This window comes from Balaenoptera borealis, assembly GCF_965194805.1.
Source record: "Balaenoptera borealis genome assembly, chromosome: 1".
Lineage (NCBI taxonomy): Eukaryota > Metazoa > Chordata > Mammalia > Artiodactyla > Balaenopteridae > Balaenoptera > Balaenoptera borealis.
The window spans coordinates 109,557,259-109,584,781 of record NC_138860.1 but is presented as its reverse complement, the minus strand read 5'-3'; positions in this window follow the sequence as shown (position 1 = coordinate 109,584,781).

Here is a 27,523-nt window from a genome sequence, read left to right as displayed (position 1 = left end):
AATTTCTAACTCTTAAAAAGCTGAACAAAATCCTTCTTTGTCTCTTCCCTGTTATTCATCATTTCAGTCTATCCTCATGTAGACTCCTGTCATAATGACATCTTTTGTTCTCCTTCCCCTACTCAGTGGGGTTCCTAGCCAGGACAGCCTGTGCGATTCAGTAGCTTACTTCACTTCACCTTCTTTAGACTTCTTTCTTCATCTGACTCGTTCATATTCTATGGTCCTACTTCATACATTTCTCATTGCCAGATTCCTCCTAGCAATTTTTATGTGTCTGTTAAATACTTTGCCCATTCCTAGCACTCCATAAATGCTGTGTGCTTGTTAAAAAGTAATAAAGTTTGCTGAATTGATTGTTGCTGTTAGGTCATATCTAGAAGTATTGCCTTTAAAAACAAAACCAGGGCAGTATAGCATAGTGGTTAACAAAGGCAATCCAGTAGAGCAGAGCTGTTAATGGTCTTGGCTCAGTAGTCGGATAGTCCTGAGTTTGAGCCCTGCCTCCAGCGGGTTAGCTGGGTGACTTTGGCCAAGTGGCTTAACTTCTGAATTGGTTTGCTTATCCATGAAAAGGAATAAGCACACCTACATGTTTGTATTATTGTGAGGACTAAATAAGATAACTCAGCAGGATGTGTAGCCAACAGCACATAATGAATAGTTGTTACAATAATAATTATCGATAACTGATGATGACAATGATGGCTGATTCAGTGCACCTCGGTGCAACATTGAAGAATATCTAGGATTATTTCCCCTTTGGGTTTGGGGTGTGGCCCAAAGTATGTTTGTAAACTGGTTTTTATTTTTCAGTATTAAGAGGCTTTGCTGCCCATTTGTTTTTTAACCAGGGCTTATGCTAATAGATAATTATTCCACAGTGATTCCATCTGGAGTCGATATTGAGCCCAACCCGCAATCAGCAGCTTCAGTGTAATCCTTGGTCCCCAAAGCCATGCGCCAGAGAATCTGTGGCAAACTGGAAGGCAGCATTAGCCTTTCTGCCTGCCTTTTCTGGGGTGGTCCCGTTATTGTTGTGGTTGTTATTTTTATTATTATTCTCTAACTCTTTTTTTCAATAAAGAGCTGAGAACCACTAAGAAAAAGGAAAAAAAGACTCAGTAGTCTCAAGAATGTGATAAAGCGTCATTGGCAGCAGGAATTTGCACGATCTCACTGCTGACACAGGTAACAGCTTATGACTTCATCTTGGACAAAGGAAATCACTCTCTCTGATGAACACTTTGGGATGATTTTCAGCTTCTGATCTTCTCTTGCTTTTAGCCAGCTACTGTAACAAAAGCCTGTAGGGAGAGCTAAAGCGTCGCCTACTTACAATAACCACATTCTGACTCTCTATTTAATTTTAAAAAACAAACTCAGAGCTCCAAATCACTCTCATATTTAATATTTTGTCTTAAAATAGCTATCTATTTTATTTTGCTTTTTTAAAATTAAAACACAGCTTTATATAACGGGCAGCAGGAAAAAAAGAGAGAGAAAGGAAGAGACAGAAAAAAATTGTGACAACGGGAGTGGCTTTAACAACAGAAGCTCATTTCTTCCTCTTTTGAGGCAATGAAGAAGGCAACAGCTAAGGCGTTGTTAGTTCTTTCATGCCAGCTAGAGCCCAGAATGACTACATGCCATCATTTTCAATAATGCCTGTGTGTTTCTGAGGAAATACACACACATATGCATACACAGTCATACTTTAAATAAATTCTAACAATGAGCCACCTGTCTGTTAAATATGATTACACAAATGTGATTTAAGATGCTTTCTGAGTATTCCCTTCAATTCTCTTTTTATAGACAAACTGAAAGCCACCTGTGGATTCCAGACCATGTTATGACCCCCTCCCTGGATTCTTTCCAAACTCAAAATCAGTAGCATAATTGCCAATCTGGGTTCAAGCCTTTGCCACCTCCTGAATAAGTTACTGACCAGTGAAATGATACATAGAAACACCTGCAAATCATATAACTTGGTCAATCACTTCAAAGAAGGCTGGGCTTCACACTGCCTGAGGCAGCATATTATGCAATGATGTTCCATGTTGCCAGTAAACCATGGTTTTATGCCACCATTCAGTATAGCAGCTCTATTTAGCTTTATTTCTCGGATTTTTAAATCCTCTTGTACAGTAGGTGTTGATCTCTCCTGAGGTTGTGATTATAGCTTTAACTATTGACACTTCTATCAGAGCCAACCCCAATTCTTCACCTTCAAGCTGATATAAAATAGTAATTCTTCCAACATCGCAGCCTCTGAGCCTTGAACCCCAGCTCCACCTACTTTGCCCCACACAGAGAGTACACAGATGTTGGTTAGCTGGTTTCCTTAGCAAAATGTAGTCTTCAAATCGCTTTCCCTTGCTGTATTACTTCTTCAAAGAGTAGAGGTAAGTCTGTCAGGGTAAGTCTGACTGGAAAAATTGAAAGTGCTCTAAGACACATGCATCTAAAAAGCTGCCTCTTTCCCACTCAAAAATTTGGTGTTTGCCATTATCTACCTGGAACACTGTCTATCAAGTTATTGAAATAATTGACAGTGAGCACTTCCTTAGAAGAGATTCTACCTTTCTGTTTGTTGACGAATCTCAGGGATAAACTCTGTAAGTTCCAGCAGTTTGGGTATAATTAGAAAGAAACTACATTGAAAATCAAAATATATAAGTATCAGCTCAGCCATTAATTAGTTGTGTGACTCTAAGTAAGTAACTCAACTTCTCTAAGCCTCGGGTTACTTCATTTAGAAAGTGAGAAGACCTCAGCCTTCCTCCCAGCCTAAGTGTGAGACTTAAATGAGAAAGTGTGCATGGAAGTATCTGGCGCACAGTGGATTGTCAGCCAGTTTTCTTCATGTCCTATTTTGCCCTTTGCTCTATCAGGTTTGCAAGACCAATTGTTGCTTGTGAAAAACTAAACAATCATTCTGTCATATTTCTTCACCCTAGTGTAGGTTAGATTAAAGAGTTTGATCTTATCACTTGAGCTAGTCCAGCTTGTATTATCCCTACTGGCTTTGCCTTGGTGCCTGGAATTCTTCTAGTGTTTACTCCTTTTGGTGGGAGCACTGATACAATAATATGGTAATGCAATGGGCCTTGATGGGTTTTGAAGCTCTTACTTAGTTGATCAGAGAACTTCCAGTTCTAACATTTGTTTACACTGGCTTTAAAATAGACTGTTCCAAGTAGGTCCAGGATCTTCTTAGAATACTCCTACTAAATTCTTACTGTAGAAATATGTAAGCCTTGCATATAAACCTTCCATGCCTCTGGCAAAGGAAGTCCTATTCAGGGTACCATAATTTCAAGAAGAAAATACCTAGAAAACTGAAGGGAGATGCGGTAGCTTTATTCCCTTTTAAGAGTTAGGTAGATTATCATCTCTTTGTTCGAGAGATCCAATTTAGTGGATGATTGTTTAGGTACTGGTTGTAGAAAGGCCTAAATTTGCTGTCCCTTTCTTCTTGCTTTTGAAATGTGGAAATGAGGGACAAGGAAATATTTAGAAAGAAAGAATGTATAAGAAATAAGCTAGATAACAGATTGTCAATGTCACTTGCTGTGATTTTCCTAAACACCAAAGAGCTTGAAGTTTCTAGAATTTTGATGAAGGCTAAGTACCCCTTCAGTGATATTGTTCATAAAATCATGCATGTCAGAGTTGGAAGTCACCTCAGAAACCACCTATTGTATGAATCCCTTTTGCTGTCCCAGAAAAATGAACATCAGGCTCTATTTGGACATTACAGTGCAGAGAACTCAGCTCCTGGCAAGAAACTCCATTCCACTTTGAACAGATCTGACTATAAGGAAACTAGATCTGTTCCTTACTTTGAATCAGATCAATCTCTGTTACTTCTATGCGTATGTTCTCATTTTACCATCTGGAGTCACAAAGATAAATCTGAATCTTCCAAAATGCGAAGGCATTTATCATCTCCCACAGGTGTGTTCTTCTCTAGCATAAATATTCCCATTTTCTCTAACCACTCTTCTAATAACAAAGTTTCCTTTTCCTCAACACTCTGATCACTCTCTTTTGAATACATTATGGTTTTTCAATGTTTATATAAATTATGACACCTAAAACTGAACACAAGATTTGGCATGTGTTTTTTGTGGCCAACCAAAAGAGAGCAATAACCTCCATACCTTTTTTCTCAACACTCCATATATATATGAAGGCGTATTTAGCTTTTGCTATATGTGTCTGGTACTGTTCAACATGCTTTATGTACATTAATGCATTTAATCTCACGACAAACCTGTGAGATAGGTACTTTGATTATTCTCATTTTTTAAATGAGGAGACTACACTATAGTCTATATTAGTGTTTCTCAAGCTTTAATACGCATAAAAATCATATAGGATTTTTGTGAAAATTCAGATGCTAATTTAGTAGGATTTCTGTGTGTCCTGAAATTCTGCATGTCTAACAAGCCCCCAGGTGATATTGGTGCTGCTGGTCCAAGGAACATAATTAAAGTAGAAAGAGCCTATATAATATGATGAAATGATATGAAGTGATACAACAGAAGATCCTTAAGCTGCAGTAGCCAGAGGTATCTTTAACAGCATTTTAGGAAGTTTCAGAGAATTTATGTTTATTTAATTGGAGAACTGTTTTCAGTTTACACCGTAATTTGAAAGATGTTCTTCCTAGCAGCAAGAACTGGCTTATAAAACTCCTTCTACCACTTAAGTATGGAATAACAACAATAACTAACATTCATGAAGAACTTGCCATAGGTCAGGTTCTGTTCTAAGAAACTTACACACCCTATCATTTAATGTTTCCAACAGTCCTGTAAGGTAAATCCTATCATTATCTTGTTTTGAAGATGAGAAAACTCAAGCCAACAGGAGAGCAAAACTAACATCCCTAAGTTTCTGGTCAATGGAAACACAAAGATTTAGTAGATCACCGAGATCACACAGTTAGGAAGTGGCAGAACTGGGACGCAAACCTACCTGATACAAGAGTCCGCCTGCCTAACACCTGCCTGTGCTTACCTCACAGAAAATAAAGGCAGCAGTTCAAGAGACTGAGGGGCAGAGAAATTTCAGAGGCCAGCAAGTGGAAAGTGACCCCTTCCCAGGCAAGAGAGTAGCTGTGGAGAAGGTAGTTCTCGAACACTGAAGTAAATCAATCTGTGTTAAATTCTGTGATAAAGGCTACAATAAGAGTGAACATTGATCAAGTCCATAAACAGAGACCATAGACTTTCTGTAGTTAATAATAAGGATTTTAATCTTTAATATACCAGATCTAGCTCAGATCTAGCTCAGATCCTGTGCTAGGTGCAAATGTACACATGCGAGTCCTGCCCGCTGTGAGCTCATAGTCTAGCTGGGGAACAATTTACAAACAAGTGATTCTCTAACAGAATATAAGAACTGCCATAGTCACAGGGGACTAGGATGAGTTGATGAAGGGAAGGCAACAGGGAAGACATTCATCGGGGAGATTGGTGCTAAAGAGCAACCTGGCAGAGAAAACCAGAAGAACCAAGGTAGGCACAACCTAATCTTACTTTTTCTTAGGTAGTTGTAATGGTACATCAAATTGTTTTATATTTAAATGTTTGCTCCAGAAGGGTGATTAATTTTCATGATGCTCAAATTATGCTCCCAAGGAAGACTGCTCTAATGTAAAAACAACAGAATCTTTCCATTGTAAATTTGATTTTTCTTACATTTTTTTCTTAAACCCATTGGCAACTGCTTTTGTCGGCTATTTAGAAATCTCAAGCAGATATTAAAGAAACCATTAAAAGCAGATGTTTGAGCCTGGTTTAGCAGTAAATTTGGATAGTAAAATTATCCCTAGATTCTTTCCATTAATGAATTAATATAAATCAATTTCCATGTTATTGTCAAACATTGGAGTTTTCAGGGGCTCTGCTGGATGAACAAGTGTATTTTGCCTGTTAAGAATTATTAAATTCACTTGTTTTGACCAGATTTATATTTTATGTTTTAAAACTTTACTATGTGCCTTAGGCCAGCATACATGACACAACAAAGGTGGACTTAGCCTATACAATCAGTAATACTCGCAAGTTCAAGTCCTCTGACTTTTTATGTAATGTGTAAGAGTATAAATAGCACACACATAAAAAATAATTTAAGTTGGGAAATTTATTCTTGAAAGTATACAAGAGAGATTGTTCAAGAAGCCCCATGTAGATTGTAGGCACAGCATATGGCTTATGGCTTCGACACTGTGACCAAGACATTTCCCTCCAGCTGGTACCAGTGTAACTAGTTGCAAGAAAATATCCAGGAGTAGCAGAGGCACTTCCAGTGCTGAAAGCTCTGCAATACTTATTTGGCAAATGTCATTTGGAAAGAAATTTTATACCTATTTGGGAAGGAAGGAGAGTGATATAAAGGGAAAGAAGAAGCAAAAAATTTTAGCACCTACTGCCCACCTCACCACTTTTCAGCATCCTGCAACCTCTTTTAAGGTGTGCTACTTGAGAACTACACTACATGTGAGCACACAGATATCTCCTCCCTATTGAAGACGTCTGCTTATTCATCTGGTAGGATTCCCTGTGTTCATTGATTGTCACTCTGTTAGGGGCTGGAGAAATACCTGCCTCATGCTTACTCTCAAAGCAGCAAACAGTGTAGGAGAGAGAGAGACAGGAATGCAGAGAATGATGATTGGTTAAGCATTAGGTGTTGCACTGGGTACGGTGGGAACAAAGGAGTGAAGCCTTTTCTACCTAAACTAAGTGAAAAGAGGAAGGCAGTTGTGAGGAGGAGGGGAAACGCTTCACTTGAAAGAGAAGTGACATCTGATCAGAGTATGAAAAACAAAGGTAGAATTTTAAGAAGACTAAAAGAAAGGAGATTTATAGAAAGAGAAAGCAGGATATGCAAAGCCATGGAGACCTTGAAGAACAGGACCCATAGGAAACTGCAAATAACTTGGTATGGCTGGAGCTTAGGGTGGACTCCTTACTACATACCTATTTACTGTGGGTAGATCTTGAGACAAAGAGATGAACTTGAACTCTATTGTAATGGTTGAAATAGAAGAAGAAAGTCTAATTGGAATGGAGAGATGGCAAGCACAATTAGATGGCTATGACCAGAACTGAGCTGACGTTTGTCACTGACGGTGCTGGGAGTGAGGGGAAAGGACACAGTGACAGTGATTCCCTGGATTCAGTTTAGGGGTGTATATTGGAAAAACCTACAGTTCTCCTCCTGAACACTTCACTTCTGACACTTCTACCAAATGTGTGGGAGGTTTCCCCCCACCCCAAGCTTTTCTCTGACACAGCTGGATGTCCTACAATTTAAGTCAATTCTGACACTACATACCTGGACATAGCATCATTTTCCACAGATGAAGGGCTTAGTCTCATGAGACTGCCCCCACTTCAGACGCCAATCACAAGTAGTGGCCCCTGGGTTATCCACAACTTCTGTCCAACTTGGCTACAAATTGTATTTTCCCACGACCTCCTCCCCTTAGATTCAATTATTAGCTAGTGTGACTCACAGAACTCAAGGAAACACTTAAGTTTACCAGTTATTAAAGGATATGATAAAGGATACAGATGAACAGCCAGATTGGGCAAGGTCTGGGAGGGACTTGAGCACAGGAGCTTCTGTCCCTGGGGAGTAGGGGTGTGTCACCTCCTTGGTTCATGGGTGTGTTCACCCACCCAAGCTCCCCAAGCCCCATATTGTTGGGATTTTATGGAGACTACTTCACATAAGCATAATCAATTATCAACTCCATTTCCAGCCCCTCTGTAGAGAATGGGGTGGGTGGAAGGAGCTGAAAGTTCCAAGCTTCTAACCATGGCTTTGCCTTTGTGGTGACAGCCCCCATTCAGGAGCCCACTCAGTCACCTCATTAGAACAAAAGATGCTCTTAGTGTTCTTATCACTTAGGAATTTACATGGGCTTTAGGAACCCTGTGCTAGGAACCAGAGACAAAGAACAATATATATATTTTCTATTATCTCACCAGTTGCATGAATGGTGATCCTATTTGATACATACATGGGGTATGTATCAAATTTTGGAAATGTCTATTATAGATCTTTTAATTCCTTCAAATTAAAGAGCACTGATTTGGAAAGAATTCATTGCATCATTTTATCTAAGTCCTATGAGTATTCTAACAATCCCACATGGCCTAAAATGAGACTGTAAAATAAAACTACATGCTGTTTGCACCACATTATTCTAATATTTCTTTTCATCTGGGACATAGCAATCCCTCTGGAAACAGTGTGGAAAAATGAATCAGGAGCAGTTAAAATGTAAGGAGAAGCATCAAGTTATTAGGCAAGGCTTTGAAAAGATAAATGGTTTGTGAAGGAAAATGTAATTAACAGGTTACACTATATACGTGTGCAAAATGCCTATGATGCATGAAAATGCTTTTGTCTACTTAATTTTCCTAACACTGTGTGTTTATATTTAAATTAATTAAAGGCGAACGGTCTTGTGCTCTTAAATAACTTTGTGGTAACTGAAATGTCAGCAGCCAAATTGATGGCATGTAATGAAAACTAGCTAACCCAAAGGCTTGTAGTCCAAGAAGCCACGCTCAGTGATGAGTGCCTGAGGGCAGTTGTTCTACAGAGTAAGCTACTGTCCTTATGGGGAAAGAATCTGAAAGCCTCATGTACAGCAGACAGAGCCTTGCCACCCAAAGGGAGATTTGCAGCGCATTAAGGGAAAGCCAAGAACATAAGTGCCTCGAGAGCAGACATCTTTGTCCGTTTTGTTCAGTGACATATTCCAAGTGTTTAGAACAGTGTAGGTGTCCAATAAGTATTTTCTTAATTAATGAGTTACTGAATAACTTAATTAATGAATTTCCACAGCAACTTGGCAGCATGATGTGAGAGCAAAGATTTGGCATCAGAAGTCCTGGATTTTAACCCTCATCGGTAGTGTGATCCTGAGTAATTTATTTACTTTTGAGCTTTAGTTTCCTCGTCAGTAAAATGGAGACAGTAGTTATGAAAATTAGGTTATAAGAGATAGTTTATGTGAAATCACATTATAAGCATTAAAGGACTGATGTGTTCATTTATCTCCTTGAAGGCAGAGATTCTGCTTATGCATTACTGAGTAATTTCTGATCCCCACTGCTTATGTATTAGTTTTTTTTTTTTAAACCCCTGACACACAGTCTGCAATAAATGTTTATTAAAATGACTTGAAGTCACCATGGCTGGTACATTTTGCATTGGGAAGCGGAGGAGGAAGTAGTTGACAGAATGATAAGAACTCGTTGACAAAATCATCAACAGTTGGTTTATAGGGGTTTCTAAGATCTGAATTTCTTTCTCAGTCTGGAGCCTCTCTCCAGCCTGATTTCTAGGATCACTTTGATCATGACAATTACTCCCCTAACTTCATGTAGAATTATTACCTTATATGACAGAGTAAGCTGTATCTATTGGCTCTTTATAGTACAGATCTATTCCTGACCAATGGCAGCTCATTTGAAAATGTCCAGATCTACAAATACCATATGTGGATATGTCATGTATGGTCTGTGCTCAGGAAAACTTCCTCAGAGTATATGTATATTTAAATAAGTCCTCATCTCATGGACAGGTTAGTTTTCAAATTTTCACTTGTAAGAAGCTTATTCAAGAATTTCTTCAACAAACATTACATCCTTATTGTTCTGGCCTCAGGGTTAAGCACTGGGAAACAAAGATGCCTAATATGTCATCCCTACCCTCTCTGGCTACTTCTCATTTTCTAGAGGCATGGAGAACAGGGACAAAGCTGTAAGGTAATATGAGCAAAAGATGCCTTGGTGGCAATGCAGATTTGGAGAAGGGCTTGGAAGAATAAGTGAGATGTTTAGAAGCTAGAATGGACAGGCCTGGATAATTGTTTGGATATGAGAATTGGTGGAGTAGGTATAACCTAAGATGGCTCTCTGGAGTTATGGCTTCAGTGAGTGGGTGAATGGCTCTACTGTTTGCCAGAGAGACACCCAAAGAATAAGCAGTTTTAAGGCAGGAAATAATTACCCTAATTATGTATAGTACTTAGCATGACTCTGGAGTTCAACAGATTGCACCTCGCCAGTATCTCCCACACATGAGGCACTCTGTATGTATTAAATGAATCAATTGATGAATCCCCGAACTAACGTTTACTGGTTGTGAGGCACTCTGTATGTATTAAATGAATCAATCGATGAATCCCCAAATTAACGTGTACTGGTTGTGTGACTTTGGGTAAGTCATTTAACCTCTCTAAGTCTCATTTTTTTCAACTGTGGAGATAGCAGTAGCTACTTAATAAGGTAATTAATTGTTTGAAAAAATAGAAAGAAAAGGTACATATAAAGTAGCATAATACCAGGTACATACTAAGCTTTCAATAAATGGTAACCATTTGTATTAATCTTTGTGTCTCAGGGATTATGTCTGTCAGACGTGTCAGAGAGAGAAAATAGATGTGAATAATCATTAATTTTATTAATAATATTTAGAAAGTTTTTTTATGGGTGTTGACAGAGCCCCTCTCTGACACCAAACATATAGTCTTGAATGATTTTGTGAGAACATGGCACACTAATCACCTGGGTCTGGTGCTCTCCCACCTAGGGTGTGGTTGAAATCCCTATCAGCACTAAACCCTCACCCACCCAGTCACTTTGCACCTCTCCTGTCCTCTCCCACAAGATGGCTAGATCAATGACAGAGGATGAATGAGAAGAAAGAGGACAAGAAAAAGTAAGAACTGACTCCCTCCAGCCTACTAACTTAAAGTTTAATATTGTGTGTAAGGGCAGATCTTACAGTCAACATAATTATATGCATAATACGTGTGGATATGCAAAAACATGTAAATCATACTACTTTAAATGCAAATATATACATGGTCTTTTTGATTATCTATGCCACTTGGATTTGACCCTCAGGATAACCTTAGTGGAAACTACTGCCCTGGGTACCATTTTTTAACTGAATCACTGATCTGAGATGTTTTTTAAAAAGGAACTCAGGAATGAAAAAGAAATATGTTTTACAGTTCACATCTGCGTGGGTTAAAAGACCTGCTATGATTCTGTAGATTATATTCCTTTTACTGCCTTGGACTATTAGTTAATTTTATGTGTACATGTTTTCTCTCCTACCGCCCCCAATCCCAGATTGCCAGTTCCTTGAAAGGAGGCAGTGTATTATAACACATCATGTCCCATTATAACTCGGGCAAATCAGGTCTTTAAAAATGGTGGGAGTGATCTGTCATATGAGGTGATACCATCTTATCTGTTGCTCACTCCTCACTCCATTCTCTTTACCCGCTAGCTTTCACATTTTTACCCTTTCTTCACCTTGCTAGTCCTTCTTGGTCTCCTCCCTCTCTTCTCTCTGGGCTGTGATTTTGTCTCTCCTCCTTAGCTCAGCATAATCCTGCATCGTAGCAATTCTCCCACTTTACTTGGATCCCCCAGAGTCCCCTTCCTGTTCCCTCCTCTCTAAAGCAAACTCCCACCACTCTTCTCCCCTCTCATGTTGGAACATACACATCCACGGTCTTTAGTCCTCTTTTTCAGATGCTACACGAAGAATCTTTATATCTGGTTTGAAACCATCCAGACACCAAGAGTGTTTAGGGTTGTTAAAAAACAAAGTTCAACTGAGTACACTTTAAACATCTTACTGGCTTTATTCAATGAGTCATGAATTGGGCAGCATCCAGTTTAACGAATAGAAAGGAGTTCTGAGGAGCTGTACAAAATGAAAGACTTTTATAGACAGAAGGGAGTGGGAACAAGGTAGTTACAGCAGACAAAAAAGTGGGTTGGTTATTGCAAGGTCACTTTCCTTTAGGGGATGACAAGGATCTCAGGTAGATTACCTAACTATTGCTAATTAGGTGATTCCTGATTGATGATTGACTGTTTTAAGGTTCCATTTTTGGGAGAGCTGAAACTGCAATTAATCTCTGTCTGGTGATGTGGTGCTTAGTGTAAGAGACTCCATTTTGGGCCTGTTGTCTTATTATATTAACAAGTGTGAATAATACTGTGTCCCTGTAGAGATATTATTGTTTTCTCTTATAGTGAGACAAAATGGCCTGCTTACTCCTCAAGTGTACCCTAACAAAAAAAGCCTTCACAACTTTTTCCGACAGCCATGTCTCACATTGTAGAAGGGTGGGTTATAGCCTATAGGTAACAAAAAATTGCTAAGTGTAATGTCCTATCCAGGAGTTCCTTAAGTTGCTTCTGGTGCAAACATCCTTATTTCCCCCTTCCATTAGTGTTTCATCCAGGGATTCGCCATATCCAAGTTCATGTTTTTTGACTGCTCATCATTGCCACGTACCTGCCCAAGTTCCAGATCTGTCTGCTCTAGACTTGTCAATGGTCTTCATTGGGTTTAGGCATATATTACCTGCTCAAATAGCTTCTAAGGTCCACTGGGAAATGAATAAATCATTGTTGCTCTGTCACCACAACCTCATAGAGGATAGCTCACAATTATGTCTCTGCTTTTTAAGGAAATAGCTCTTTTATTTATTTATTTATTTATTTATTTATTTATTTATTTATTTATTTATTTATTTATTTTTGGCTGCATTGGGTCTTCATTGCTGCGAGCAGGTTTTCTCTAGTTGTGGCCAGCGGTGGCTACTCTTTGTTGCTGTGCACGGGCTTCTCATCTTGGTGGCTTATCTTGTGGAGCACTAGCTCTAGGTGCGCGGGCTTTAGTAGTTAGTTGTGGCTCGTGGGCTCTAGAGAGCAGGCTCGTTAGTTGTGGTGCATGGGTTTTGTTGCTCCGCGGCATGTGGGATCTTCCCAGACCAGGGCTCGAACCCGTGTCCCGTGCCTTGGCAGACAGATTCTTAACCACTGCGCCACCAGGAAAGTCCAAAATAGCTCTTTTAAAGAACACTTCTGTTACATATGCCAGGGAGGTCCAATGTCTTTGAAATTTTTATTTCTGCAAAAAATAAAAATCAAGGTGACTTAAAGCAATTAAAAACTCTTTCTGAAAGCCCGCTCATTTCTGTTTTGGTAATCCTTTCCTATATAATAGGCATCAGCAAACTTTTTCCATAAAAGGTCAGTTTGTCAATAGTTTAAACTTTGCTGGCCCTATGGCCTCTGTCACAACTATTCAACTCTGCCATTGTCATGCAAAAGTAGCCATAAACAAATGGGCATGAGTGTGTTAAAAGGTGGGAAGGAAGAGAGTGAGAGAATAAAAGGAAGACTGAAAACTAAGGGAGTAGGTAAAGGGCCTTGCTTTGGGCTCTAATCTGGCAGAGTATACAATACAGCTGGGTGCTTGTTCCCCAAGGGTGGTCCTTTCTTTCTGACTATATTTAAGCCAGTATCTTGGAGTAGAAGAACAATGAGTGATAGGATTCAAATATCCATTTCTTATCATCAATTTCAATTAATGATCTGGCTGGTCAGAAAACAGAAAGCTCAGTGTTTTCTGACCTAAATAATGGGAATAATAGTAACTGCATTACTGGTGTTTAATTAAACAAGGAAGCCATGAGACTGAGGTGGCTCTAATGCCAGGGCAACCTACCTAAGCAAACCAAAATCTAAGCTTGTAAAGCCCTCAAGGTTACAAAATTGAAAACTCAAGGCAACCAATCACAAACTGGTAACTAGGCTTTAAGCTATAGCCAATTAAATAATTTCCTGTATTTGTTTCTGCACTTTTTCTATTTAAGTCTTCCCCTAGTTTCTAAGGGCTGGAGTGCTCCTAACCACTTCCAGTTTGGCGCCATCTGACCTGAATCAATTCTTGCTCAAATAAATTCTTAAAATGTTTAGTATGCCTCAGTTTATCTTTTAATAGTGGTTGTTTACAAAATACAGCACTTTGTAATTGTTGGGGAAAATTTTTTTTTTCTCTACCCCTCTGGATTCTTTAGCTGGTCTAATAATTAAATTGACTTAAAACAGATTAACAGGAGAAAAAATTAGGTACTAACGGAGGCTCCGCAGAGCTAATGAGACCCAAGGACAAGCAGGGCAGCAGAGGCTCAAATGCTGTCTTGAACTAAGAAATGGGATGGGAGGGAGCCTGGGACTTCAAAGGGGAGGAGGGTGACTCACAGGACAATAAGAAAAACAAATGTTTGGTAATTAGATGTTTGTCCTGCCATTCAAAGAGGTCATTTAGATAAAAATTTCTCTCTTAGTAATAGCTTTCTTTCTGGGCCACACCCCCTATCTAAATTCTTTTAGATATTTAAAGGAGAAGTAAAAGTTTTTCTTGAGTCTGCTGGATCTTGATTGCTTTCTGCTTAACAAAGTCCACATGCCAAAGTGGCACACTTTGGGAGGCTCATTCTGAACCCCTTCATAATCTGTAGAGAAAGTTTCCGATGTGAGCTTTTCTCATTATTATCATTCAGATGTTTAAAATCGCCAATAAAATAATCAGCCTAATGAAAGCATTATCTTTTATGGCAAAGATACCACTTGGCCCATCACTGAAATTTAAAGAACTTATTTGATGACATATTTACTAAAGCAAATATTCATAATTACTATGAATCTCATGGTACATTCTGTGAAGCCCTCCAGCAAATCTTCTTCACTAACTCAAAACTGATATTTGTTAATGGCCCACTGTCTAGCCAACAGGAGTTTGTCATGCTATAGGTAAAATACTTAGAAGAATAGCCCTTTTTAAACTTAAACTTTTCTTCTGAATATAAAATGTTTTCATTTGTATTAATTATATATTTTAGGAAAATAGAAGAAATACTTAAAGATGAAATTTAAGACTATGTTTACAGTAATAACACACAGATAACAATTTTTAATACTTTGACATTCTTATTTTCTGTTCTTTTTTTGAGAATACACAGCTCCTTTAGATTTAATTGAGCTCATACTTAACACATTAAAACCCTGTGAAATTATCTTTCCTTTAACCAAAAAAGGTAAGAATTTCCTGCATTTCATTAAATATAATGTGAAAAGACTTTATAAGCCTTTATAGTATGCAATCACATAGATATGCCCTACTTTAATTAATTACCAATTTAGGATATTTAGATTATTTCCAATTTTTAAACATCACAAGTAATGTCATAATAAACTTCCTTTTATATATATTTTGCCTTTGTTTCTGATTACTTTCATAGAAAAAAAGAGAGAGAATTAAAATTTAAATATATGTATGTGCATTGCATCCAAAAAAGTTTTGATTATTTATATTTCTTTTTTCAAAACCTGCCAACACAAGGTTTTATATTTTAATCAAATTAATAAGTGAAAGTAGTATTATATCATCTTAAGTTACATTCATTTTAGTACAGGTGTAGTTAAATTATTGTCATAAGTTGATTGGGCATTTGCAATTTTCCTGTGTAAATTTCTTCATTTCTATTGAGTTGTTCATGCTCTAAATTATTTTGAGAAAGCTGAGATTTTTTTAAAATTAATTACTTACCTGTCATATATTGCAAATATAATTTTGTATTCAATTTATTGAAACTAAAAAAACTAACAGGAACAATTCACCCATTTTTTCCCACCCCCCACCTCTCACTTCTTGCAACCAACAATCTGTTCTCTGTATCTATGAGCTCTTTTGTTGTTGTTCTTGCTTTTTTGTTTGTTTTTTTCAGATTCTTCATACAAAAGAGATCATGAGGTATTTGTCTTTCTCTGTCTGACTTAGTTCACTTAGCATAATGTCCTTGAGGTAAGATTTCATTCTTTTTTATGGTTGAACAATATTCCATTTTATATATATATATGTGTGTTTGTGTGTGTGTGTGTGTGTATATATGTGTGTGTATACATATATATATATTGCTGGATTGTATGGTAGTTTTATTTTTAATTTTTAAAGAAATCTCCAGACTGTTTTTCATAGTGGTTATACCAATTTACATTCCCACCAACAGTGCACAAGTGTTCCCTTTTCTCCACATCCTCGTCAACATTTGTTATTTCTTGTCTTTTTGATAATAGCCATTCTAACAGGTGCCAGGTGATATCTCATTGTGGTTTTGATTTCCATTTCTCTATGATTGGTGTTGTTTAGCATCTTTTCATGTACACGTTGGCCATCTTCAAGTCTTCTTTAGAGAAATGTCTGTTCAGATTTCTGCCCATTTTTTAATGGGATTTCTATTCTTTTTTTTTTGCTATTGAGTTGTATATGTACAACTTTATTCTGCACAGCAAAAGAAACCATCAACAAAATGAAAAGGCAACCTACTGAATGGGAGGAAATAATTTTTAATTATTTTTTAATTATTATTTTAATATTTAATTATTTCCTCCCATTCAGTAGGTGTGACTTTTCATTTTGTTGATGGTTTCTTTTACTGTGCAAAAGTCTTTTAGTTTAATATAGTTCCACGTGTTTATTTTTGCTTTCATTGTTTTTGCTTTTGGTGTCAGATTCATAAAATCATTGCCAAAACCTATGTCAAGGTGTTTACCACCTATGTTCTCTTCTAGGAGTTTTATGATTTCCAGTCTTACTTTCAACTTTTTAATATGTTTTGAGTTAATTTTTGTGCATGATGTAAGATGGTGATCTAATTTCTTTTTTTTTTTTTTTTTTTTTTGCATGTGGCTGTCCAGTTTTCCCAGTGCCATTTGTTGAAGAGACTCTCCTTTCCCCATTGTATATCCTTGGTCCCTTCATCATAAATTAATTGGCCACATATATGTGGGTTTATTTCTGAGGTCTCTGTTCCATTCCATTGATTTATGAGTCTGTATTTATGCCAATACCATACTGTTTTAATTACCATAGCTTTGTAATAAAGTTCAAAATCAGGGAGTGTGATGCTGCCAGCTTTGTTCTCTCTCAAGATTTCTTTGACTATTCAGTGTCTTTTGTGGTTCCATACAAACTTTAGGATTGCTTGTTCTATTTCTGTGGTAAATGTCATTGGAATTTTGATAGGGATTGCATTGAATCTATAGATTGCTTTTTGTAGTATGAACATATTCACAATATTAATTTTTCCAACCCATGAGCATGGAGTATCTTTCCATGTATTTGTATCTTCTTCCATTTATTTCATCAGTGTCTTATAGTTTTCAGTGTACAGGCCTTTCACCTCCTTGGTTAAATTTATTACTAGGTATGTTATTTTTTTTGATGCAATTGTAAATGGGATTTTTTCTTAATTTCTCTTTCTGTTACTTTGGTATTAGTGTAAAGAAACTTAGATTTTTGTATATTGATTTTGCACCTTGAAATTTTACTAAATTCATTTATTAATTTTAACAGTTTTTGGAGGAGTCTTAGGGCTTTATATATATGATATTATGCCATCTGCAAATAGAGACTATTTAACTTCTTCCTTTCCAACTTGGATTCTTTTTATTGCTTTTTCTTATCTAATTGTTCTGGCTAGGATTTCCAATGCTATGTTGAATAAAAGTGGCAAGAATGGGCATCCTTGTCTTGTTCCTGATCTTGGAGGAAAAGCTTTCAGATTTTCACATTTGAGTTTGATGTTAGCTGTGAGCTTGTCATATGTGACCTTTATTATGTTGAAGTATGTTCTTTCTGAATTCACCTTGTGTGAGTTTTTATCATAAATGGATACTGAATTTTGTCAAGTGCTTTTTCTGCATCTATTGAGATGATTGCATGGTTTTTATCCTTCATTTTGTTAGTGTGGTGTATCACATTGATTGATTTGCAGATATTGAGCCATCCTTGCACTGCTGGAACAGACCAGTTCCACTGATCATGGTATATGATCCTTTAAATGTATTGTTGAATTTAGTTTGCTAATATTTTGTTGAGGATTTTTGCATCTATGTTCATCAGGGATATTGGCCTGTAATTTTCTTTTCTTGTGGCACCCTCATCTGGTTTTGGTATAAGGGTAATGCTGGCTTCATAAAATTAATCTGGAAGTATTCCTTCCTCTTCTGTTTTTTGGAGGAGTTTGAGAAGGATTGGTATTAAGTCTTTGAATGTTTGGTAGAATTTATTAATTAACCCATTCAGTCCTGGACTTTTGTTTTTTGGAAAGTTTTTGATTACTAGTTTAATCTCCTTGCTAGTAATCAGTCTGTTCAGATTTTTTATTTCATCATGATTCAGTCTTGGCAGGTTATATGTTTCTAGGAATTTATCCATTTCTTTTAATTTGTCCAATTTTTTGACATATAATTGGTCATGGTAGTCTCTTATGATCCTTCGTAATTCCGTGGTATTAGTTGTAACAGCTCATCTTTCATTTCTTATTTAACTTGCTTTAGTCATCTCTCATTTTTTTTTTCTGTGATTCTAGCTAAAGGGTTGCCAATTTTGTTTATCTTTTCAAAGAACCAGCTCTTAATTTCATTGATTTTTTCTACTGTCTTTTGAGTCTCTATTTCAGCTACTCCTGCTCTAATCTTTGTTATTTCCCTCCTTCTACTAACTTTGGGCTTTGTTTATTCTTCTTTATCCAGCTCCTTGAGGTGTAAATTTAGGTTGTTTATTTGAGACTTTTCTTGTTTCTTGGGTCAGGCATTTATTGCTATGAACTTCCCTCTTAGAACTTCTTTGCTGCCTCTCATACATTTTGGTATGTTACATTTCCATTTTTCTTTGTCTCAAGATATTTTTTGATTTCTTCTTTGACTCATTGGTTATTCAGTAGCATGTTGTTTAATCTTCATATACTTGTGAAGTTTACAGTCTTTTTCATGTAATTAATTTCTAGTTTCGTACCTTTGGGGTTGGAAAAGATGCTTACATTGATTTCAATCCTCTTAAATTTACTAATACTTATTTTGTGGCCTAACATATGATCTATATTGGAAAATGTTCCCTATCACTTGAGAAAAATGTGTGTTTTGTTGCTTTTAGATGGAATGTCCTGTAAATCTCTAGTAAGTTGATCTGGTCTAACATGTTGTTTATTAAGACTAATGTTTCCTTATTGATTTTCGGCCTGGATCATCTATCCATTGATGTAAGTGGACTTAAAGTACTAAAGTTCCCTACTATTATTGTTTTACTGTCTATTTCTCCCTTTAGGTATATTAATATTTGCTTTATGTATTTAGATGCACCTATGTTGGGTGTATAAATATTTACAAATGTTAGAGCTTGTTGTTGGTTGACCCCTTTAGCATTATGTGACAGCCTCCTTTGTCTCTTATCACAGTCTTTGTTTTAAAGTCTACATTGTCTAATATAAGTATAGCTACCCCAGTTTTCTTTTGGTTTCCATTTGCATAGGATATCTTTATCCATCCCTTCACTTTCAGTCTGTGTGTGTCTTTACATCTAAAGTGTGTCTCTTTCTGCAGCATATAGATGCGTATTTTTTTTTAATCCACTCAACCACTCTATGTTTTTAACTGGAGAATTTAGTCCATTTACATTTTAAATAATTATTGATAGGTATGTGCTTATTGCCATTTTGTTAAATATTTTCTAGCTATTTCTATAGCTTCTCTTTGTTCCTTTTTTTCTTCTCTTGCTCTGTTCCTTTGTGGTTTGATGACTTTCTTTTGTGGTATGCTTATATCCTTTTATCTTTATCTTTTGTGTATTTCCTATAAGCTTTTGCTTTTTTGTTACCATGAGGCTTACATATAACAAATTATATCTCTAACAGTCTATTTTAAGTTGATAACAATTTAAGTTTGATCCCATTCTAAAGCTCAAAATTTTTACTCTCCCCTCCTACCCACATCTTATGTTTTGATGTCACATTTTACATTTGCATATCCCTTAACTAATTATTGTAGTCACAGTTATTTTTACTACTTTTGTCTTTCCACCTTCATACTAGCTTTACAAGAAATTCATCTACTATGTTTACTATATATTTACTTTTCTAGTCAGATTTATTTTTTCATATTTGTTCTTTTTACTAATTAGTGCCCTTTTCAGCTTAAAAAAAAATCACTTTAACATTTCTCGTAAGACCAGTTTAGTGGTGATGAACTCCTTTAGCTTTTGCTTGTCTGGAAAACTCTTTTATCTCTCCTTCAATTCTGAATGATAACTTTGTCATATAGAGTATTCTTGACAGGAATGTTTGGAAGTTGGCTTTTCTTGTTGCTTTTAATATTCTCTCCTGTTTTTACCTTTTGACATTTTAATTGTAATGTGTTTTGGCGTGGATCTCTTTGGGCTTATCTTATCTGGAACTCCCTGGGTTTCCTGGATCTGGATGTCTGTTTCTTCCTCCAACTTAGGAAAGTTTTCAGCCATTATTTCTTCAAATAAGATTTCTGCCCTTTTCTCTCTCTCTTCTCCTTCTGGGAGCCCTATAATGTAAATGTTAGTCATTTAATGTTGTCCCATAAACCCCTTAAGCTACCTCCATTTTTTTTTCATTCTTTTTCCTTTTTGCTGCTCTGATGGTTGAGTTCCACTGCCTTGTCTTGGAGTTGATTGATCCTTTTCCCTGCTTCATCTAGTCTATTATTGAACCCATCTAGTGTGCTTTTCAGTTCAGTTATTGTATTCTTCAGCTCTGTGACTTATATTTAGTACTTTCTTATATTCTCCATCTCTTTGTTGAAGTTCTCACTGTGTTCATCTATTCTTCTCCCTAGTTCAATGAGCATCTTTATGACCATTACTTTGAAGTCTTTATCAGGTAAATTACTTATCTCCATTTTATTAAGGTTTGTTTCTGAGGTTTTATATTGTTCTTTCATTTGGAACACATTCCTGTTTCTTCATTTCACTTGACTCATTTTAGTTTCTATATAGTAGCTGAAACAATCAGCTCTCCTAGTCTTGAAAGAGTGATCTCATGTAGGATGTGAAACTTTTCATTCATCCCTGCCCTAGCTCTTGGTCATTCCTCAAACCTCTGTGCTTGTCCAAGCAGCCTGTTATATTTTTAACAGCTCACAAATGTATTTTTATTTGACATTTGCCTTTTAATTTTATTTCTATAATTTAACATATTAACACTTTATTTTTATACATTTTGTATAATCAAATCAATCACTCCTTGTCTTTATAGTTTCTATCTATATTTTTATGCTTAAGTATATCTTTCTCAACCAGATTTCAAATTAATTTTTAGTCAATTTCTTTTCTTTCTTTCTTTCTTTTTAAATTTCCCTATAGGAATTTAATTTTTTAGTTATAAAATAAATTTCCCCAAACTACTGAAATATTACCTTTATTCATATATATACATGCACAAATAAAAACATAAATATATAGAGTTGTATATCAGGGCTTTCTCATAGTTGGCCAATCCTTGTACTACAGTCACTTTGTTTTAATTACTGTAGTTTTGGATACAACTTAAATTTATCTGATAGTACAAGTCACTCCTTGTTAATCTTTCTGACAGTTTTTGTGGTTGTTATTATGCAACTATAAATAGTGCATCATCTTGGGGTTAGTTACAGCCAAAAATCACTATCACCCTTAGGTCTGAAGGTGCAGAGAGAGCTGTGTTAAGATCTACTTGACATTAGAGGGCTCATCCAAATCACAGTGCTCTGGATCAAGGAGGCATGGGTTAGAATAAATACTACTCCCCACCAATAACCTACCTCTTGCCCTTTATCTATTGCCAGGCAAACTCAACCCAAAACCAGAAGGTAAGAGAGGCCTGTGATGCACTTTCTAGGTCAGACTTACAGGATACAGAGCAGGGTGGAAAAGAGTCAGGGGGATAAAATGGAAGGCATCCAGCACCAAATCACCTCATTTAGTTACAAAAGCAACGTTCCACAAATTCTTAATGGGATTGAATGACATTTATGACTAAATTTTCTGAAAATTGACATAGTTATAATTCTGAACTTTCAAATCTAAGAATATGGCATGAATTTTCTTTTAGTAAAGTCTTCCTTTTAGTCCTTAAAAAACAACCTACTATGTATTAAATTTACTATTTTATTTTCTTCCTTCCTTCCCTTCCTCCTTTTTATTCTTTTACACTACCTTGCAAGACTCCAATTATTTATTTATTTATTTATTTATTTATTTATTTATTTATTCCGTTTGACTTCTATTCCCCATTCCCATTTCCTCCCTTGCCCTCAAATGTAACATTTCCATTGGTTTTAATATCTTTTCAAGTCTTCCTATGGGTTTCTGTTTAATGTGTATTTGTTTGTGTACATGAATTGCTAATTTACACAAGTGTCATTGTGTGTTGTAGATTTTATTGTTTCTTGGCTTTTTTTATTCCACCCAAGGTTTTTAAATTTTAGCCATGTTGCTCTAAGTATACATCTACATGCTATTCATTAATCCTAACTGGTATGGATTTCCATAGCATGCAGTCACAATATTTATATATCCATTCCTCCAGCAAAGACTCACTGGATTGCCTCCAACTTCCTGTCACCACAAACAATGCTTCAAGGAATGTCTTCATTCATTTCCAATTATGGTTTTATAAGGAGAGGAATCACTTGTCATATGGCATGCCTTTATTTAATTTGGTTATGTATTGCCAGTTTGCTACAGGTTGTCTGTGTTATTCTATATTCCAACCAGCAGCTCCTGAGTATTCCTACATTCCCTCCACCTACCAACACTTAGCAGTATCAGCTAATATTTTATGTATCTGACAGATCTTCAGGGATATGTCATTGTTATTTTACTTTGCATTCATCTAATTACTAACGATTTTGAGCATCTCTTTGTAAGTTTTTTAGTCCCTTAGGTTCTCTCTTTGATGAACTGCCTCTACATATATTCCTGGATCATTTTTCTATTGGGGTTCATATCTTCTTCTTATTTGTTCATATGCAGCTCATGTATATTCTAGATATTGGTCCCAATGGTGTCCGACATTGTATAAAAATCTTTATTGTGATGCAATCAGGTTCAGCAGTTTTCCACCCCATGATTCTGGAGTGTTGTATTTTTCCACAATTAGGATACTGAGATATTCTTCTGTGTTATTTTCTATTAGCTTTATGGTTTTACCTTCACATTTAGATATTTTACCCATCTGGAATCCTTCTCTATACATCATGTTTTATTTTTCTTTATATAGTAAGACATTTTTCCCAATACTATCTACTAAACAATCTGTCTCTTTTCTATTGATACCTTGGGCTCCCTCTATTGTATATTAATTTTCCACATAAACATGAGTCTGCTTCTGAGATCTCTAGACTATTCTATTTGTCTAATTTTTTTGGCAACAGATTTTATAGCTATAGTTTTATAATGATTATTTCATACAAATTTAAAAATAAGTTTAATGAGTTTCTTTCTTGTTAAATTTATTCAAGAACTTATATAGATTTTGTATTTCTAAAGTGACTAGTGCTTCATTTATATTGCACTCTGATTATTGATAATATGTAGATATATAGTTAATTTTTCTATACTTTATTTGCATTTCACTTTTTTATTGAATTCTATTTTATTTGTTTTCATGTTGATTTTATTTGATTTCCCAAATAGAAAAGTCACACATTATGTAAATCTCTTATAATGCTTATTTATCTGAATTCTTTTTCTTTATATGTTGCATTGGCTAGAACTTCTTGAAGAATGTTGAATAATAGCAATGGTATCAGACATCTTTGCTGTATTTAATGGGAATGGTTCATGAATTTTCCATTAAGTATGATAGCTATGCCCTACCATATTAAAAGAGTATTCTACTATTATTAATTTATGAACAGATTGCCTAATAACTAGTTTGAATACTATCAAATGCTTATTTATCATTTAAGGATCAAATTTCTCAATTTATTTTTTAATCTGATTGCTAGTCTCATACATTTTTTAAATAAATCATTAAAGCATATTGATTTTGCCTGTGATTACAGTTTTGACTGGATCCCTCATGTTTTGATATGTGCTGTTCTGACTTTCCCTATTTTCTTATCATTGAAACTGCAGTTTTTGAATCCTGCTTTAATCCAACAATTATTTAGGAAAATTCTCGTGTTTGTTTAATTCACAAACAGCTGGAATAAAGGAGTTTTTAAATATGTTTTCTTGTACTGTGATCAAACAATGAATCCTGCACACTTTTTGCTCCGTTGCATTTATTCACGGAGATTTTTAATCTAATATACTTTGAAATTTTTAAAAATTTTTATTGCTTACATGAATAAAATATATTATCTCTGATTTAGGAAACAGGGTAATAGTTAAATGTGTTAAATCTGTTTTGAAACCATTTAAATCTTTTACAACCTTATTTGTTTTTCATTGTTAATCTTTGAAATATAGAGGGATATTTCTGTCAGCTTTAAGGCATTGATAACTTTTTCAATTTGAAATTAGCCTCTTTATTCCATTTAAAGCTCTTTTGCACTAAAATCTACTTTAATAATAGTGTTTCTCTCTTTACTTCCTTTTTTTTTTCATTTGCTTTAAATACTTTTGCCTATCCTGTTACTTTGAATTGCTCTGAGTTATTTGAGGCAGAGGGAAAGGTTGTTTTTGTAGACAGCATAGAATTGGCTTTGATTTTTGGTTCTATTTAATTTGTTTACTCAATGTGAGTCATTTTTTTAAATAGGGGAATTTAACTTAATTATATTTATTATCATAATTAACCTGGCTAGTCTTAATTAAGCCACCAACTTATATTTTGTAACTTTTATGATTCATTGTTCTAACCTTTGTATTCTATTGTTATTTTTAAATTTTCTATTTTTTTCTTTAGGTATATTAAAAACATTATTCTATAAAATGAAGAGAACATAAACACTTAAGTCTTAAATCAGTTGCAAGGTTTCACTTACTTACCATGTAAAAGCATGTTGAACAATACCTGATGCATTAAAATGCTCAGGAAGTCTTTGTTATTATTTTTGTCACTCAGCATCATCACCATTACCATTATTCTGGCTTTTAGAATTATCAAAGACAATTCAGGGACCCCTTGACTTTTATTCCTTTCTAAGTATCCATCAGGATGATTATGAAAATTATTTGTGAATCTTTGAAGTTCATAAATTTCCCAATAATGTGTCTAGCTATTCTCTTCCAATTAGTTTTGCTGAGCACATGGTAAGGTCTTTGAATCCACTAGTTTCCTTCTGAAATCTCAAGTAGCTACTTCTATTTTGCAATCAAGAAATAACTTGATTGTTGCTTCTTTTTGTCTTGTTTCTCTCTTTCTCAGGAACATAAAATATCTATGTATTGAATTTCCTCACTGAGTTTCACAAGTTCGCTATTTTTCTCCATCTCTTCTTAGTTTTGTAAACTCTCCTCAATTTCCTTCCATATATGACTTGATTTTCTTCAGTGCTGATTTTGCCTGCTTCTAATGCATGTTTTGACTCTCCTATTACAGACCTATTATATTATTCCTCATCTTGTTATTTGCATACATAAGACAGTTCTTATCCTCTCTCTTTTGTGTCTCTCATTTCATCTTTCATCTCTTCCTAAAGTTCATGTATTCAGGAATTTGATGGGGTGCACAAAGTAGATGTTATAAATTTACTTCTGCATTGTTTCAAAAAATTGTTTTAAAATGATGTTTCTCTACTCTAAAGTACCCTAGTTTCCTTGTTCTTTTATGTTGAAAAATCTTTTTTGCTGTTCCTTGTTATTATTTATCTTCGAATGAAAATTTGGATCTCCTGACCTCATATTTGCTTAGGAGAGAGTGTATTACCTCGAACCTCTATTTTATCCTCCTGGTGAGAAACCTTTTTCCAGACCTCTTGCTGGAGGGCAGATAGATGCCCTGTGTACAAGATCCAACCAAATGAGGAATGGGGAAAAAGAGTCCAAGCCCTGGGAAGTTCATGCCATGGTCTCCAAGCATATGTTGAGGGGAGTGGCCACAGCTATCCCTAGCTTTCTGTTGCCCTGTTCTCCACACTGTTTACCTTGTATGGCTGTCCAGGCCTCCTTTCTGGTGCTACCCCCTGGTCAGGGAAAATAACCACTGGAATTCAGATAGAATTCTGCTTTACTACTGTATTGTCTATAGTGTGTCTGTTTGCATAAACCTCACAACCTCCCAGGGCAGCCACAACTCAATGTATCAGCCTTCAAACAAAAAGAAATTCTAAGGAGAATGCTTCCACCTGTCCCATGGCCCACTGCATTTATTAGGTGTCAACTGGGTTCTACCAGGTACTTTACTCTTTTCCAGATACTTTAACACTTTACTGCTATGTTAGGGAAGAGAACGTATACCAAGCTGCAATGACTTCTTTCAATTTTATTCCACCTATATTATAGTTAATTCAGTCAAAGTGGCAGTCAGGGAAATGGTAATACTCCCAAATTTCCCATTTTGATGCAGATTTCCCCTGTTTTTTAATTTGTTTATTGTATTTTATTTTTTGGTCATTTCAACGTCTTAGGTGGAATTGTGAGGGCAGTTAGAGGAGAAAGTTCCATGTGTGTCCTCAAGTGGTTAGAGAGTCTGAAAGTAAGAGAAGCCAATGTATTTCTGTCTATATTACAAAAGTCTGTGAATCCTACTATTACCAGAATGTATGCCCTTGAACCTCTACTTAGATTCATACTATCACTGATATTCAGAATGTAAAAGGTGGCACCATCTTAAAAGATTATTCAGAAAACTTCAAAATAAATTTCAGAAAAGGGCATAGCAGTCACATCATCTGGCATTGGAGAGTTTACCTTGCAATCATGACAAACAAGCCTGGGAATTCATGGGAAGTTTCAGGGGGTTCATGGGAAGATATCTGAGGATACTGCAGCATTTTGCACAGAATTAGAAAATGGCCCAAGAGGGCCAGATGGCAGTCAATACTAGCTCTGCTGTGTCAGTCGGTAAAGATATCAACATGAGGCTTTTTGCCAGCATGTGGAGACCACCATGCACTTCTCAAGATTGTAATCATTACACAGATGGTATTCCCAGAAGCTACAGGCTGAATATGCTGCATAGCTCCTTGAGAGAGAAATCTTCCATCAACTTTGAAAGGGGCATTAGAAGCCTCTTTGTTAAGAAACTAGATTCTACCCCAAAAAGCTGCATCCAAGGCATTTACAATCACTAGGACAGCCTGGCTACAGGAATTTGTGAGCAGACACTCTGAGATACTCTCCATGGGTCCATCCTAAAACCATTCACTTTAAGATTCTTTATGCTCTAAGGAAATTTTTTTATTGTTTAAGTATATAATCCAAAAAGAGGTTCTTGAGACAATTACAAACAGATCCTTTGAAAGAAACGTAGATACTTTTGACTACGTTAGGCAAAGAAACGAGGTAACATATTCAAGACTTAAAAAGATTAGCACCCCTTCCCAATAGTGCCTAATCCATACCCAGGAAGCAATTTTCTCATCTGGCAGAAGCTGACCTAACTATTTTGGACAGGTATAGCAGCTGGTCAAAATGCTGAATTGTTGGTGCCCAACAATTCTTTGGCTTCATCCTCTGCAAAAGGCTCTAGAATGGTGAAGGGAACAAGCTAAATGATATATGACAATCTTGTAAATAGATCCATAACTCTAAAATATATCCAAGGCTGAATATCTCAAATGGCCTAGCTCCCATTAGTCAATTGCCTCAGCACCTCAAGTGTATGACAGCTTCACATTTCCTTCAGCATCATCTATTATTTCACCTCTCA